The 7,571-nt window shown below is 38.5% G+C and overlaps 1 protein-coding gene across 1 annotated transcript in view; it reads right to left on the reverse strand.

The window, feature by feature from the left end:
- The window catches only part of LOC118120828 (EVI5-like protein), a 41,322-nt gene extending 35,242 nt beyond the window's left edge, over nucleotides 1–6,080 (reverse strand). Inside the window, exon 1 of the mRNA XM_035176193.2 lies at nucleotides 5,827–6,080. The gene's annotated coding sequence lies outside the window, so the exon portion shown is untranslated. The remainder of the gene's footprint in view (nucleotides 1–5,826) is intronic.
- Nucleotides 6,081–7,571: the final 1,491 nt, after the last annotated feature.

A 7,571-nucleotide genomic window follows, 5' to 3' on the forward strand; every position in this document is an offset into this window, starting at 1 on the left:
TGAAAAAGCTTCACCGTTTTTTATCTAGCAGCTACTGAACATCATTATATACCAACAACCTATGTTATCATCATTATCTACACAGATCCAGCAGTTTGTATCAGCCCGATCGATACAGCTGCTCACTCTTCAAACTCAGCACTGGCAAACAAATTTGTCTATCTGATACTGTGATCAATACTTTAAACGATAATTTTCCAGTAAAAGCTGAGTAAGAACTGAATGACTGTTGGTAACTGATATTCTGACAATTCACTTAATTTAAAGTTAAATTATGTTTGTGTTAACCAGTGTTCTTTGTCATATCGCTTGTAATTTTTAAATTCTATTGAGGAAGACCTCCTTGTGTACAACAGGCTACCACTCCAGAATGAGCCTCAGTGCATTCTGGTACCAAGTTACAGTAACTTCCTACTGTAAACTGACACGCACAAGGTTCAAGGTTTTATATTTCACAGAGTACTGCTGAAAACCGCATGAAAACAGAGTAGCATACTTTGTGCTCTGTAGTTGCCAATGTTCAATGATTAAATACCTGTTGCATAATATTGATGTATATTTTCTTTCTAAAAAGTAGAAACTACCCACATATTGCACATCTGTCAGAAAATCTTCTATGTGTTCCTACCTGCTATTCCAAAAAGTCCAAACTCGTTGGCTGTGCGATGCCAACATACTACAGCTTTAAACATTAGCACATTCCTGAATGTAAACCACTGTTCTGAACCTTCAAACCGGTTTCTAGTCACACTGCCCTGTGGTCATATGCTGATCATACTGTCAGGAGGGTTCAAAGTGCTCCACAAAGGATCTGCCTTATTTTCCTTCTTTAAGTCTCCTGCAGAAATCAGTGTTCTGTGCAACAGAAGGTGAAGTTTTGTACTCAGCAGAACGAAATTCACCTTACACCTGAGGGGCGAATCTTTTTAATAGTCTCGCCTTTGGTTTCACACCATGCAGCAGGATGTATGGATAGAGCAACCAGACAGGAAACCTATCTAACTTTGTAGTAAAAAATTATGAGTCATTTTTCTGTGTATTGCAGGACTACAGAGGGCTGAAGACAAAAACGGAAAGAAGCAGAAAAGAACAGAAAAGGAGGTGGAGGATAAGATGGTAGTAAATGTGGTGTCAGGAATGTGTGGTATAGAACAGACTGAAAATATGCTAGCTAGGCTTTTTTTACCCTGCTGTGTGCACATAGACACGCTTAGTGACTGTGCAGTTACCACACACATAACAATCACTATGAAGTACTGTGACGTTAATGTGTGGTAGACACTTGTGCTGGGTAAAGTCTCTAAATATCAAACATCAGAGACCGTTACTTACAGTTTTATTGTGTGTGTGTGTGTGTGTGTGTGAATTTTAGGTTCAACTTCTCAACTTTGCAAGAAACCATGCATGTTTGCAACCCTCCTCAGCCAAAAATTCAGGAAATTATGTTTGGTTGACGATGGATCTTGATAGACATGTTTCATTTTCCATAATGAAGAGATAGGACTCGATAAGTCCAATTCATTCCTACTCTTTTCGGACATAAAATGTAGTATTGTGATATGTTCTGTTGTTTTTCTTTCTTGTCTAAAATGCCAGAATAAACGTTATATTTATTTAATTTAGCCATAAAAATGTGTATATGAATTCATAACAGTACAAACTTCACTATAACAGAGTATATTATTAATCTATTCTATTACAAGTTTGGAATGTGACATTTAGACATTTAAAAATGTACTGTAGAGAAACATTAAAAACAAATATGTTCTCATTTATGTATCATAAAAGCAATATAGTATCTTACAATACACATTTTATGATTGTGGGGATTGCCTGTGAACTGGAGAGAAACAGGAAGTTGGTACGCTAAACTTTTCGTGTTCTCATAACAACACCCTGTTCCTGTCAAGGTGGGGGGGCCTCATTTACTGCCCTTCGTCCACAATATAAGCACTAAACTAACAGATTCACAAACTATAGACCCAAGAGAGTGACTGCAATAGGATGGATGGATGATGCCACAATACAAGGCAAAGTTCAACTTTCAGAAAAAACATTAAGAGCAACAAAAAGCCAAAGAAGTATATTGGTATATTTATATAAAAATTTAAATAAACTTTGCAAATGTATCAAATTTCAACGATTCACTTCAAATCAGTTGATTTCTTGTAGAATTGAACAACAATTCAGAAGACGAAAAGGCAGGGAAAGTTGGGTTATGGGGAAAAGCAGTGTGAGTGATTAACCATAGATAACTGAATATTCAAACAAATACAAAGTTGCATTTTCTCTACAATTTGTCAGACTCTACATGCTTTCTGAAAAATACAATTTGATTTTCCTTTTATTTCATTTCACTGTATATATTTTTTTCAAAATACCACTCACAAAGCCACAAACTAAATCTGAACACGCAGGTGACGTTCACCTACACTGTCTGTCATTAACACAAATATAAAGGATCCACACCAGCACTTTTACTGGCTGTGTACACCTTGTAAACAACGGCTGTGGGCAACGTAAGCTCTTACTCAGTTGGTGTTAGTCCGCACATTTTACACCCTGACAGCAGCAATGCAACAGTTCAATTAATAAATCCATTACATTAGTTTACATCTCAAATAAGTGACAGTGCACACACTGTGACTAATTCATCTAAACAGCAGAGGAAATAAAGATAACATTTTCCTCACAACTGCATTACTCCAATTGATTACGAAAATGTCCGCCAAGATTGTGAAACTTAAATAGGATATTATTAACTAATATGTGAACAATTACAAAAAATGGTTGATGATAAAAAAAGTTGCACTGCCCAATTAATAAGACTTCTACTTTTCACCGTCCCAAACTCTTTTTGCACCAGTGGATCAGGCTAGCTTTGTATCTGTACTCTTTACTTTTGAAAGCAAAGAGGAGAATGTAAGGGCATGAGGTTTCATCAAAGACAGGCTCCCAGTGTGGGACACCATGCAGAACTAACTAGAGAGAGAGAAAAAGAAAAAATGGAGACTAAAAACCATGTGGACCCAAGTGAATTCAGGCCTGGTTCCTGCCCCATTTGTGATGATAAACCTCATTATTATTAATCTTATTAGTCGATTATCTTATTTTGAAAGCTAAATATTAAATACTAATGTGCCTCTTTATATTTTTTATATCAACTAAAAAAAAGACATGGGAACCAAGTTCAGGTTGCAAAATATGAGAAGACAAAAAATGTCATCGATTCAAAAAATGCAAACGTCCAGGTGGCCTCAGGGCAGAATGAGGCAAGACTTCCCTATAAGTCCTACAGAGATTGTTTCTGCTTTTGTATGCTGAAGGACTCAAAGGGGGCCCCGAGAAGCAGTACGCATTGCTAATGAAATCCACAGCAAGAAGAAAGCCTCTGCGCAGAATTGAAAAAGACCAAAGACGGAACAAAGACGCATTTCTTTTCCCATAATTCAAAATGCAAAACACCCAGAATGCTGTAAAACGGAGCAGGAAAAGAAGAGTGTCACAAACTCTTGAGCTGTGACAAATATAAAACTAGTTTCCATCTAAAAAGACTTTTAAAGTTGTCATCCAAGGGGAAAATGAAGACAAGCGTATCTGGCCTGTCCCCATTTTACTCATCTTTGATGTGCTGTTTCTAGTCAGTGAATCAGAACAAACTTATCTGGCCCAGCAGGAGAGAGCCTGGCCATCTTGAGGGAAACACACTGGCCATGAGCTGTGTGAGGGTATTAAAACACAGCCCTGACTTACAATAACACACTCGCACTGAAGTAGAATGGCCTTTCACTTCATACACAGAGGGAAGCTCAGAGTTTCCCAGTGTACAATCAGCATTGTTAAAGGTTTGGCTGAAGGCTATTCTTCACTATGCAGCCACATACGAACTACGAATACGGACTTTTGGCCCATAAAAGGTCGATTTGGACTTGCATCCAACTAGTGTCAATTAATTATAGAAACACTTGAATCTCTGTTGATTCTGTAGGAGTGATAACTGAAACTACTGGGGCTGATAGTGACAAAACCAAATATGGTCCTAAGCATTAAATGCGCATGTGGTCTTGCACCGACTCCTCCAGGATTCTTGCTTATAAATACTGCCTTCACGTTCATTTTGATTTTGATAATTCAGTGATGTGTGACTGTTACTCTTTCAATATTGAGAAAGAACAGCAAAGTAATTTTTACTATTAATTTTACTCATATAGAGCAAACATATGGGTACTGATATCACTACACTGCAATGCCTTTAGGCGTTTAAGTCCCAAGTCAATGCTTGTGAAGCTCTGTGACATAACTTCAACAAGTACAGACAAGTGTTTCCTCTGACATGGCCATCTCTAGTCCCACACACAGTGGGAAAGTGGTCTCACTGCTTCGGACCCCACTCTACAAGCTGTTCAGTTTTAAATACAGAAGCATTTGTCCATGATCACCTGGAAACGGATTTTAAACAGTGGCACTGTCACTAACTTCAATTAACATAAATCGACCAGGTTTAATTAGAGCTATTTCTGGACAAAGGTGTATTAATACTTAAGGTTGTCCGTCTAATAATAAATTAATACTTTTAGTGGGTTCTAGTAATTTACAAAACTGTTTTGTTTTAGTGAGTCTACGTATAAAAGTTATAATATAAGGACAACAGGTTGTGAGAATTAAGAGAGGTTGAAAGAGAATCACATTACTGTTTAATTTTAATGCTTATAAGTTGGCTATCTTTGTTTCTACATCTTTGGAAAAAAAACGTCAGGGTAGTGTATTTGTTTAGTATTGTTACTGATGCTGCTGGTGTGGTATTTAGTTTCTTGTTTTTACTTTTTCTAAATAACGGTGTCTTGTATCCTTGTTTTGGGCTGGACACATACATGTATATTCATGACACAAGACTAAAGTCACAGAACAATCAGGTTCTACTCTTCTTTCAGTGTGATTTTGTGAAAGATCCCATTGCTCATAAAAGACTCATGAGTACAGTTAATGGAGTATTACTCAGATGTGGTTAGTGTTGGGTACTTTTATTTCTGCCTATGCCTTTTAATAGCCTACATCTCATTTTCCCAGTTTACTGTCTCCAGGTGAGGTGAAGTACAGGACATGATCATTAACAACATACTTCCACAGCAACATAATACAACATAATGGTCACATGCATTCACCACTGGAGTCCTTTCTGTCTCTGAGGCACAACTTTAGAGGGTTTACCTCCCACAGTATGTGTCCACAGTGCTGCTGATAAACCCTGGAGGTCACTTCAGTATAAGTTTAGAGATACGGCTGAGCACTTCAAATCACTTGCTTGGGCTATACACCATCACTAACATTTTGGTTTGCAGGCGATGGACAGGAGGAGCACAAGTCCCTCTTCCTTTTATGGCTAGCTGGTGTTGCGAGCTGAAATGGAGATCCAGCATCAACTGCAAAAGTCTGCAGAGGATTTCTTCCAGAAAGACCTAAAGTCAACGAGCTCGACGAGGCCACACTTTGGTTTAATTAATGTGTTTAGATGACATTAGCGAGCAGGAGACATGTCTAACATTTTAGTATCTGGTGTTTTGTTCCAGGCAATAGCCGGTGTCCTCACTTAAAGACTACAAGAGTAAAAATTAAACACAACTGCCACCACGGACAAGCTACGAGCTAAGCTAACGTGGTCGTTAAACTTATGAAGGAGTGAAATAATGCCAACCTCCTGTAGTGAGACGTGATGCACACCGTGCATTTAGACGACACTGATAAACAGGGGTCGTTTTATGAGTTAAGTGTTCGCACCAGTAATTAGACAGAGCCCGGGACAAAACAACAACCAAGAACATCCTTTACCTTGGAAGAGTTTGTTTCCAACTGCGGAGAACGTCGCCGCTTCCCATGCACCAAAGTACAGTCCCGCTGTTATCACGAGAATATCGGGTTTCAAACACTTCAGCCGAGTACTTTAGCCGTGTTAGCCCCGATAGCCTAGCTAGGACTCCAGTCTGAACGCTAGCCAGAGTTAAGTTAGCCTGTTCCCATTGAGCCCCGGTCCAGCCCAATGCAGCCGTAATACGTGTACACAGATGTCTGGAGACACAGCGGCCTCCCGACTGTTTACATCGCTCTGCGCGTGCGCATCCTGATCCAACCTGGAGCAGCACTGTCACCAAGTGTTCATGTTGCGCAGCTACATCCACAACACCTCTCCAGTCCCCCAGAGCAGTGATTCTCAACTGGTGGGTCGCGACCCAAAAGTGGGAGCCAAAAGTGGGGTCGCGGGCCTTTGCCTGGGCAAAAACAAATGTTAAGAAAAATATCCTGTGCTTTTATTTTTGAAGGGGATTTTTTAAATGGCGCGCCATCTATTCACACTCCTTACTTAAGTTACTTAAGTACTTACTTAAGTTACTGAATTGTTATGTATGTTGTATTACCTTGTGTCCTTAAGATGCACTTTTTGGTTTTTAATTAAAATGCAGCTAATTGAGTGTAAAAGGGAATATTTCCCTCTCTAGCATCGCCACCTGCTGGTCGTTTTTGGTTTATCATTAAACTTGTTTTTTTGTGTTGGCATATTCTGTACTATCTCAGGTTCACACTGCACCATCTTTTCATTAAATTTGAGAAGTTGAAAATTTTCCTCGATTTGGGTTGCGGCTTGTCATTAAGGGGTGATGGTGGGTCCCGAAGCCAAACCAGTGGAGAACCACTGGCCCAGAGCATATTGGCCTTAAAGGGTCAGTGTGTAGAATTATAAGGATAGTTCACCCAAAAATGATAATTCCCTCATTATCTACTCACCACTACGCCGATGGAGGGGTGGGTGAAGTGTTTGAGTCCACAAAACACTTCTGGAGTTTCAGGGGTAAACAGTGCCAAATCCAAGACATTTGAGGTAAATGGTGAACGATTCTTCAAACTAAGCCGTTACATTTTTTGAAAATTGTGTGTGTGTACTCCATTGATGAGCACCAGCAGACTGGGAGTAGCAAAACACTTCTGGATATAATATTATCAGGAAGACAATAGCTTTCTATGATTAAAGCAGATTAATATGAAACATGTTCAGTAAATTATTTCAAATGCCAGGCTTTTAAACACAGTAAATCGGTTGGAATACATCACCCTGGTTTTAGCCTCTTTACCCTGGCTTCCGGTACATTTTCCTCTGGGGATTTGTAACTGTTCAAGATGAAGGGACAGAGCTTTTGATAAGCTTTTGAAATAAGAGCCCAGAGGCTCTAGCCTGCCCGAGGAAATACAGCAGACTGAGTTAGTAGCTTCCTTTAAGTCAAAGCTTAAAACTTATTTTTATCATACTGTATTCCCCAATTTGACCTAATTGAAGTTTTTACTTATCATTATTATTTCCATGGGGGTCCTTCACACGTTTAGTGTTTTTATTCTTTAATTTTTATATGATATATGATGTATTTTATGTTTTTTTACTAGTGGGTTATTTTAGATTTGTGAAGCACTTTGTATCTTTGTTATGACAAGTACTATATAAATAAATATATTATTATTATTAATTATAATAATAGTAATAAGCCTATTCATAATTATTTCAATTCAATAACAAATTTGTAACAACC

The sequence above is a fragment of the Hippoglossus stenolepis genome, chromosome 14 (assembly GCF_022539355.2).
Source record: "Hippoglossus stenolepis isolate QCI-W04-F060 chromosome 14, HSTE1.2, whole genome shotgun sequence".
NCBI lineage: Eukaryota > Metazoa > Chordata > Actinopteri > Pleuronectiformes > Pleuronectidae > Hippoglossus > Hippoglossus stenolepis.